The sequence below is a fragment of the Vicugna pacos genome, chromosome 19, assembly GCF_048564905.1.
Source record: "Vicugna pacos chromosome 19, VicPac4, whole genome shotgun sequence".
Classification (NCBI taxonomy): Eukaryota; Metazoa; Chordata; class Mammalia; order Artiodactyla; family Camelidae; genus Vicugna; species Vicugna pacos.
In genome coordinates, this window is record NC_133005.1 from 44,640,742 (window position 1) to 44,649,964 (window position 9,223).

Here is a 9,223-nt window from a genome sequence, read left to right on the forward strand (position 1 = left end):
CCCGGGCCCTCAGGCCCTCTGACTCTGACAGCTTCGCCCCCGGCTCCCCTGGGTCTCCAGCTGGTCTCTCCCGGTCCAGCCCCTCATCATTTAGGTAAGATGTGAGGCCCCTCCCCACTCGCATCTAACAGGGAGAACTCAGACCGAGCATCCATCATGTTCAGCCAACCCTTGCGGCTTCCGGGGCCTCTGCGGACACTTTTCTCGTTGGATGTCACTCCACGTCGTCCAGGGCCATCAGAGCTGGTGAGCCCTCTGTCTGGGACCTGCAGAGCTCGGTGTAGGACCCAAGCCTCGGTCTGGCCACAGGGGGACGGTGTCCCTTTCAAGAGTGGCCAGTGGAAATGGCAACAGCCTGGAAATCAACTTTTCCTCTTGAAGCAATCACTTGGCCCAGCTCTCACCCACCACCCGGAGGTTATGGGAGGGTCTGTAATGAAGCCAATGATTTCCACAACAAAAGGTGCTCGGAGCCCAGTGGAGAAGAGCTCTCGGAGGAAGACAGGGCAGAAATGAGAGTTTGGTGAAGTTAAGTCAAGACACTTTCCGCGTGAGGACTGAAGCCAATTAACGCCACCACCGCGCAGGGCTGCTCACAGCGGCCCCAAACCCAAACGCCAGCGAGCTCGGTGTCCCGCCTTAAAACAAAGCCTCTAATTTAAGGCTGGAGGAGACTTCTTCCTCACTTGGTCTCATTCTGTACAGAAACAATCATTTTCTCAAAGCTGGGAACAAGGAAAAAGTTAGTCCAAGTTCTCCCATACCAGAAATGCGCCTGGTGACTCGAGACTAAAAAGCAGACATTTAAGAGAGACGCAGTAAGGAGCGTCACGCACTTTAAGACATCGCGCAAAGCCCGGGGGTGCGAGTGTTGAGAAAAGCAACTGTCCTGTGACAAATCCAACGAAAAACACCCTTCAAAGAAGAAGTCCAGCAGGAGCTCTGGCGTGAGCAAACAGGCATGGAAACAACTGCAGAAATACTGACATAAGTTTACTCGTGGAGGCACATCCAGGTTTCCCGTTAGAAAAGTTAATGAGCATCTGGTTCACATGTTTCTGCTTCAGCTTTTCTGGAGAAGCCAGGATGGGTTTCATCCATGTGTTTCTCCCCCCAGTTTTTGTTGAGAACATGGAAAATTTCTACCTGGTTCTGGTCATATGTTTGGATTCTGATCCTCAGAAGAGAGAGAAAAATGACCCTTTATTGAGAAACCGTCTCTGGTGAAGGCGTTTATTACAGAACGAAAATACACCCCCTGTGTGTTCATTGCTAAGCAATGCGCCCGGATCCCTAAGCGGTATTTGCCTTGCTGGAAATTAGTTGTGTGATTTCCAGGTGTGTTACGGCCCGTCTTGTGTATGTAGGAGGTTTGCTGTTGAGATTTTTAAATATTAGGAAATTTCATAAGAAGAGGCAGATCTTTTCAACCCAGTTTCAAAACACTCACACACGCACAGACACACACGCACACACAAGAAGAGCGGTCCGATTATGTTATTCTTCTGTCACGATTCTGCTTTTAAATACAATGTGATGTGCAGACACTAACATCTCCAATTTCTCAGGAGCAGTTTTGAAAGTTGCGTTTCATTTCCAGCAAAAATGACAGAATGCTCACTTGGCCTCAGTTTTCTGCACGGTGGTTAATTATTGGCAGAGGAAGCCTGGAGAGAATCCTCATCACCTTTCCCCTGGTGCTCGTGGGCGGGATAGGAAATGCAGTATTTGCTCTCGAAGCTTCCAGAAGCTACGTGGCGTGACCTCGCGATACCGCGCTACAGGGACGAGTGAGGTCTTTGGGGAGGCGCAGGCGGGGCTTCCGCACACCTCATGCTAGAAGGTTGAACCGACGGCGGCGCTGGTTTTCTGTAAAGATGAGTTCACCTTTTACCGACTCAGAGATGGGCGGGAACTGGGGGTGGGGAGTGATCTTCCTGAGAAACCGACAGGCGACCCTGGCGCTCTGCAGACCCGCCTCCAAGCTGCTTGGTGTCTTCTGGCTCCTCTGCCTCCTGCCAGCAGCTGTCGCCCGGCTCCAGAGCCCAGTTGAATGTGATGATGATGTTTTCGCTCCAAGGAAGCAGCAATAAGTGCTCGGTCTTCCTGCGAGTCTCTCTGCATTAAAATATGAATCCACATCCTCTGAAGGCATCACCGATGGTGTAAAGATTTTGGAGTGAGATGAGTATCCCATGTGACTTCAAAAATAAGTGACCCGCATCACCCCTACACAAAAATAATTGACTGATCCTGGATCACGGCTGCCACTTACCTATGCTAAGGTTTTGTGAAACAAAACACGGCCCAAGGAATGCAGGACAACAAATCACTAAATGAAATCAGAGTGGCAGTTCTCTGCATGGCCATGTAGTTGTATCTGAAAGGCATGTGTGGTGGGGTGGGCACTTCTGTACAGTGGGGAGTCTGGGGAGAAAACGTTTGTTCAAAGGTCTCATCCTGTACATCTTAATATTCTTTACTTTGGTAGAAGGTTCAGTGTGACACTCCCTGCTCCTGGTTAATCCTTTTAGGTGCAGAGAGAGAAGCTGAAGGAATTATTGGCTCAGACAGTCCCACGTGTAGGGGTGGAACCACCTTCAGGTATGACTGGATCCAGGGGCTGCCAGGACGGTATGCTGTCCCCTCTGCGCCTCTCGGCTCACTTCTCCTCAGCCTGCTTTCATGACACCCGCAAGCTTCGTACGTGTGGGGACAGAGTGAATAACAGCAGCCCAAGCCTCACGACCTCCCCGCTTTTGCTCCAGCTGAAGGAACGTGACTGCTCAGAGGCGCTCAGTAGGGTCTCAGAGCTCCTGGGAGCATTCTGTGTCTTTGTTGTCACAACAGTTGGGGGGCGCTGCTGGCATTGTCCAGGGGAATGCGGGGCTCAGGGACGCCCAAGGGGCCGCGTGCCGGAGTGCTGGACCGCCCTGCGCGGTGGGGACCTGCGCCCATCCTCCACCGCGTTTACACGTCCGGTCAGACGCCTGTGTCGGAAGAAGCATGTTAACCGCCGTCTGAGCCTAGTGTCTTCGTGCTGGTTTGCGAGGAACACGAGCATTTGTGACACACACTGAATTTTCCAGGAACACAATCTCTATGTGAATTTAAGGAAGATTGTAAAATTTTTCGTGGGAGCCAGTGGGGGCGTCACCAGGAGTTTATTCCGTTTTGAGGTGGCCTGTCTCTGACGGCAGCGGTGCTGGTGGGTCTGCATTTCTGAGTGACTGCTTTGCACCCGCCCTGCCTTTCCAGGAGCCGCACTGACGCACGGGGAGAACCGGCTGAGGCTCCGCTGCGTCGTCCAGGGTGCGCGCTCATGGACGTTGATGTTTTGAAACACGTATTTTATTGTAAATTGCTTTCCTTTCCCCTGAACGCTATATTAGAGTTAGGGCATAAGATGGATTTCTTGTTAAATCACACGTGTGGGAAGTTTTATTATTTCATTTTGGGAGTAACACGTGTCCCCGTTACCAATTCCCAGGTGACACTGTAGTTTGGATGGCGGGTGGGGGACGATTGTCCCCCCACACACCCCACCACAGCGAGCGCAGGGAGGCCGGGCCGCCCGCAGAAGCGCTTCCGGCTGGCAGAACCAAACCAAACAGCACGTCCGCGGCACACGGTCGGAGGGAGAGTGCGATGAAGAGAGGAGAAGGAGGAGAAGCCTGTGTAGAAATAAATGCGGGTTTAAACCTCAGGAGGAGTGTGTGAGCCCAGGTTCTCCTGAGGAAGAGAAACATACAGAGAGAAAGAGGTTTATTATAAAGAGTCAGCTCCCAGAACTCCATCAGAGGCCGACAAGTCCCTAGATCTGCAGCCGACCTGCTGGAGACCTGGGAGAGCCCGTGGAGTGGATCCAGTCTGAGAGCCAGCTGGCCTGACAGCCACTGAAACTTCTGTTCGAGACCAGAGGCAGGAAAAGACTGATCTTCTAGTTCAAGGGCAGTCAGGCAGGAGGAGTTCCCTCTTTTTAGATGAAAGATTGACCTTTTGTTCTGTTTGAGCCCTCAACTGATTGGATGCGGCCCACCCACACTGGAGAGAGCAGTCTGCTTTCCTCTGCCCACTGGTTCAAACACTAATCTCAGCCAGAAACACCCGCACAGACACACCCAGAAGGAAGTTCCGCACAACATCTGACCGGGTCATGGTGCCCCATGACCCGGTCAAGCTGAGACAAAGTTAACCCTCCCAGCTTGTAAAGCTGAAGCCACAGAATGTGTAGACGGGGAGAAAAACTGCTCCTTGTACGAGTCTGTGCAGCTTAACCAGAAATCCCACTGTTACACCATCTGGGACGTGGCCCTCAAAGCAGGCTTTACGCAGCATTTCCCTGGGGGTTAGGTTTTAGGTGTAAAGAGCACCAAGGGGACATCTTCTTAATGAAGTGATTCTGGAGCCTGAATTTGCTCATCAGGATGGACACTCTCAGACTCACATCCGTTACATTAAAAATCAGTGAGTTACCATAAGCCAGGGCTCTCCACCTGGGCACTGCTGACATTTGGGAGCAGGGTATTCTTGGTTAGGGGGCTGCCCTGTGCTCTGTGGGAAGTTTAGCAGCCTCCCTGGCCCCCACCCCTGTAAGTCAGTATATCCCCCTCCCAGGTGTGACAACATGAATGTCTCCAGATGCTGACACATCTCCGGGGGCAAACGTGCTGCCTGCCTGCTCCAGGCCAAGTGCTATCAAGGGAGCAAGACAAACCACACAGCACTGGCTCTGACGCCTTTCTAATCTAGTGAGGACCGTGGACCGTAAGTTCTGCTGGAGACAGGTAGTGAGATACTCTGCCCGAGAGACCCCGGTTGAGTGCATCATTGTGCAGAGACCCAGGCGAAAGCGTCCGCCCTGCTCATCTCCAGGAGGGCGTCAGCTCAGCCTGCCCTTCCTGTGGAGCCGGGTGCTGTCTTGGTGTGTGAGGAGGAGCCGCGTCTACGCACACCAGCTCCGTGATGCGAACACGTGAGGGAGGGAGATGGGTACCAGTTCAACTTCCAGAGCACGAAGAGGTGCCTCTCCTTAAACCCGCCTCAAAGTGTTTCCGAGAGTGGAGTCTGATGGCTGCTCACCCAGCCAAGGTGCGAGATTTAAGGCTTGTGATTGAATCAGATCTTCTTAAAAGATTAATATAAAATTAGATTTAAAAATAGCTTTAAAGGAACTTTGCATTCAAAAGAGTTAAGCAGAGACTTAAAAGCAGAATCGCCCTGAGAACAGTCACAGCGTTCCTTTTGTTGCTCCGTGGACGAGACGTTCCCACCACAGGCTGAAAACCTCTGGCAAGAACAGTGTCTCCTCCCAGCTCTGCTCGGAGGATAAAGACGATTCCAGTGGACGAAACAAAACAAACGCCGGTGTCTTCCAAGGGTCAGAGCGGTGCCTCCTCATTAAAGACCTCCTCTGCCTGCTGGTCTGGATGCCGGGGGCTCTCCGCCCTCCCCGTGTTCCCTCATTTTCTCCTGCATCCAGTCGTGAAGCTCCCTGGATCGGGGAAGCTTTGTTAATGATACTGTTCACTGTCTGCCAGGCACTCGGCTCAAAACTGTATTTAGGTGATTGCATTTCATCCTCAGAAGAACCCCACACCTTGGGTTTGGTCCTTAACCCAACTCTCCGGATGCAGAAACAGTGAGAGGACACGCCCTGTCCCCAGGTGACGTGGCCAGCGAGAGGTAGAGATGCGACTTAGACCACAGCAGTCAGACGCCTGACCTTGACCACCTGCCAGCGTAGCCCCCACGCCGCACGCCCGCTCCGTTTCTCTCCTCCTCTCTTCTTGTCCAAAGGGCTCCCCAACATGAGGAGGCTCCCTCTACCTTCATAAATCTACCCGGGGAAGGACTGCCGCCCTCAGACAAACCTCAGGTCTGACACCCAGGGAGCGCCCCTCATCCCCCTGGACAGATCTGATGTCCGCCTTCTGGGGTCCCTGGCGCTGCTTCCCCTCTGTCTTTAAAATGTAAGTCAGATCTCCCCACGTTCAGCTGCAAACAGAGTGCCAGCCTGGCACTGGACGCCATGGTCTTAGTTTCCAACTTGAAAAGCTACAAAGAGAACAAATTACACCCCAATCATTAGAGAAAAGGAAATATCAAAGGTTAAGAGTGGAAATCAGTGGAATTGAAAGCAAACAACAAACAAAAAACAGGAAGGGCTCACCATTTTTTAAAGCTAGTAAAATTAATAAACTCGTTACAGTAAAATTTGAAATTATCAATATTAGGAACAAAAGGAGGGCCATCACTAAGGCTCTGAGGACGCGCCGGAAGCCCGTGGCGCCCAGCCCCGCAGCATCGGCTTCCCCGGGCGGCTCCGAGGGGCAGCTGTGGGACGCCGCGGTCAGGGAGCCCAGCGCCTGCGGCGAGGGGGTGGGGTTCCCACTGAGATGCAGAAGGAGAGAGAAAGCCAGTCTGCACGCATTTCCCCTCGGAGCACAGGGTTCTCTCCCCAAGACATTCCCTGGTATCGCCCCACACTTCAGCTGGGAAAAAGTGACTGGGGCCTCAGTCCAGGACTTGGCTGTGGACGTTAACAGTCATCACAGCCCTTGGCTGCTGAGTAAGCGGAGACGGCACTGATGCCGAGACCCCAAGTCGGAAGCACCCCCCACTCCGAAATAAACGCGGCACAGCTCTGGCTTGGCTTTGCTTAACAAACGGGCTTTACTCTCTCATACGCCGAAAGCCCAGAGTAATGGTCAAAATGCTCCTTCCAGATCAAACACCCTCATCCCGCCATGTGCACACCCTCCTTCCAGCACAGCGGGGTCTCTGCGCTGTTCCCTGGACTCCCAGACGTGCTGGGGGCTGAAGAGGATGATGCGACGTGAGGTCAGAGAGACGGGCGGGAGCAGGACCGTTTAACAGTGGAAGTCGGCAATGTTCCTGTAAAAAGCCAGAAAGTAAATATTTTTATCTTGTGGGCCATATGGTCCCCATCACAACTCCTCAGCTCTGTCCTGCAGCACAGGAGAGCAGCCACAGATAATGTGTGAACGGACGGGCTTGTCTGTGTTCCAATTAAACTTGACTTCCAAAAGCCATCCCCTCGCAGCGGGTGTGGCCACGTGATGTCCTGCAGCAGTGACGCTGGGACGCGCAGGGGAGGCCACTGCCTGCAGATGAACCCTCCTGCCCCCGGGATGGGGCCTGGTTCTCAATGCATTTGCAAGAATAAAGCTGAACTGAGAGAGAGTAAAACCTTGCCCGTGCAAGCCCCTGAGGGCGTGGGTCCATTGCAAACTGTCTCCCACCCCAAACCAAGACCTCGCGGGCCACGGGCTGTCTTCCCCTTGACCCTTGTCTCCCAGCCCCCAGTCTGCAGTCCAGGGCTTGATGAAATGTTCTTAGCTCACTATGAGCTATGGCACCCTTTCCAACCCTGTGGGCAAAGAGCCCGGGGACAACCTCTTCTTTCTCCTCCGTGACGCCCTCCCCTGCAAATGTAAAACTGGCCGCAGCCTCTGTGCACGGCGTCAGTGGCAGACAGCCCCCTGCGAGGGGGTTTACCTTGTGCTTCACCTAAGTGCCTGAGTCTCTCAGCTAATACACAGGAGGCGTCACCGAGGATGCGTCAGACCCCACTTGCCCCTAAAACACAGCGACGGCGTGTAAGCAGACACGTGCCGGGCCCGAGGTCCACCAGCTCGTCGGCGCAGGAGACCATCAACCCGTCCTTGTCTGCATCTTTGATGTGTCGCATTTCAAAAGATAATTGAAGCGGAGAACAGCTGTTTGGGTCGGAAGTGCAGGCAGAAGCAGAAAGACACGCTTCCAACGTCTGCTGTCTCCTCTCTGGTGCGATTGGGATCCAGTCACGGCTTTACCAGGTCTTTTAAAATTAAAAAAAAAATAATAATAATATAAGGAGATGCCAAAAGACAGCTTTGCCGTTGGTTCCTTGCTGAAACAGATGTCCTGGAAAATGTACGCCCTCTTTCAAGGTCAGGAGTGGGGCTCAGACCCCTGGGACGGCAGAGGCTCTCGCCTGGCCCCCACGTGACTCTGTGTGTCAGCCCAGCCTGGGCTGTGATCGGCCTGCTGTTTCATGACTGCAGTGTGTGCTCGCGGGTCTGTCTTCACCAGAGTGTCGTTTACCTCGAACGAGCTTCGGTGGGGCGACCCCCGAGGAGCAGGCACTGAGCGTTGGGTCCGTGGACCATGGCGCAGGGAGCCACGTGTGCTCACGCGGAAGAGAACCCCCAGCGGAGCAGTGTCGGACCCCGGTCGGCCGGGGGCCCGGGGTGTGCGGGGCAGCAGGGCGGCGGCCAGGCCGTTCCCAGCGGCGGCCGCGCGCAGCTCTGAGAGGGGAGCGTGCGCTGCCCACGGAGGGGCGGGGCGTGAAGGGGCGGGGCATGAAGGGGCGGGGCCAGGGCCTCGCGCAGCTCTGAGAGGGGAGCGTGCGTTGCCCACGGAGGGGCGGGGCGTGGAGGGGCGGGGCATGGAGGGGCGGGGCCAGGGCCGCGCGCAGCTCTGAGAGGGGAGCGTGCGCTGCCCACGGAGGGGCGGGGCGTGAAGGGGCGGGGCATGGAGGGGCGGGGCCAGGGCCGCGCGCAGCTCTGAGAGGGGAGCGTGCGCTGCCCACGGAGGGGCGGGGCACGGAGGGGCGGGGCACGGCGAGGGCATGCGGGGGGCAGGGCCAGGGCCGCGCGCTCTGGTCCCGCGGAGCCGGCGGCCGCGTGACGTCCGCACGGCAGGCGCCCCTAGGAGGGCTCGGCCGCCCCCAGACGTCGTGCTTCCGGGAGCGCGGGGGCTTTCTAATCTGTCAGCTCATCCCCAAGACAAAGCCGACCTCGCCTCCGGGCCACCGTGAGCTCCCAGGACGGCCGGGGACCCGCGCCCGGACAGAGACAGTGCTGCCCTGGCATCACACCCGGCGCCCGGAGAGGCGCGGCCGCCTTCCTCCATTCGGGGCAGCAGCGTCCGGGGTGGACGGGCCCCCGGGGAGTCCTCGTGCCCTTCCAGGGGGGGCGGCCGGCGTCCTCGCTGCCTTCTTTCACTGAGGTTCCAGGAGGCGCCGTCTCTGTGCCTCGCTCGGCCTCTAATTCTGGTGGAGCCGAGGACCCCTCACCCTCGAGTCTGCAGCCCCCGGGGCAGACCGCGTGCTCGGCTGGGCCCCCGGACCACTTCTGCCCCTCAGTCCAGAGAGGGGTCCTCCTGGGACCTTCACTGGAAGTGCACCTTCCCTTCCACACTCTGACTCCTGGGATTC

At 55.8% G+C, this 9,223-nt stretch overlaps 1 long non-coding RNA gene across 1 annotated transcript; it reads right to left on the reverse strand.

Annotated features, from left to right (window-relative positions):
• Positions 1–6,155: 6,155 nt before the first annotated feature.
• Positions 6,156–8,285, reverse strand: LOC140687329 (uncharacterized). Its single transcript, XR_012061537.1, has 2 exons — positions 7,522–8,285; positions 6,156–6,897 (listed from the first exon to the last, which is right to left on the reverse strand). It is a non-coding gene; the product is annotated as an uncharacterized lncRNA (long non-coding RNA).
• Positions 8,286–9,223: the final 938 nt, after the last annotated feature.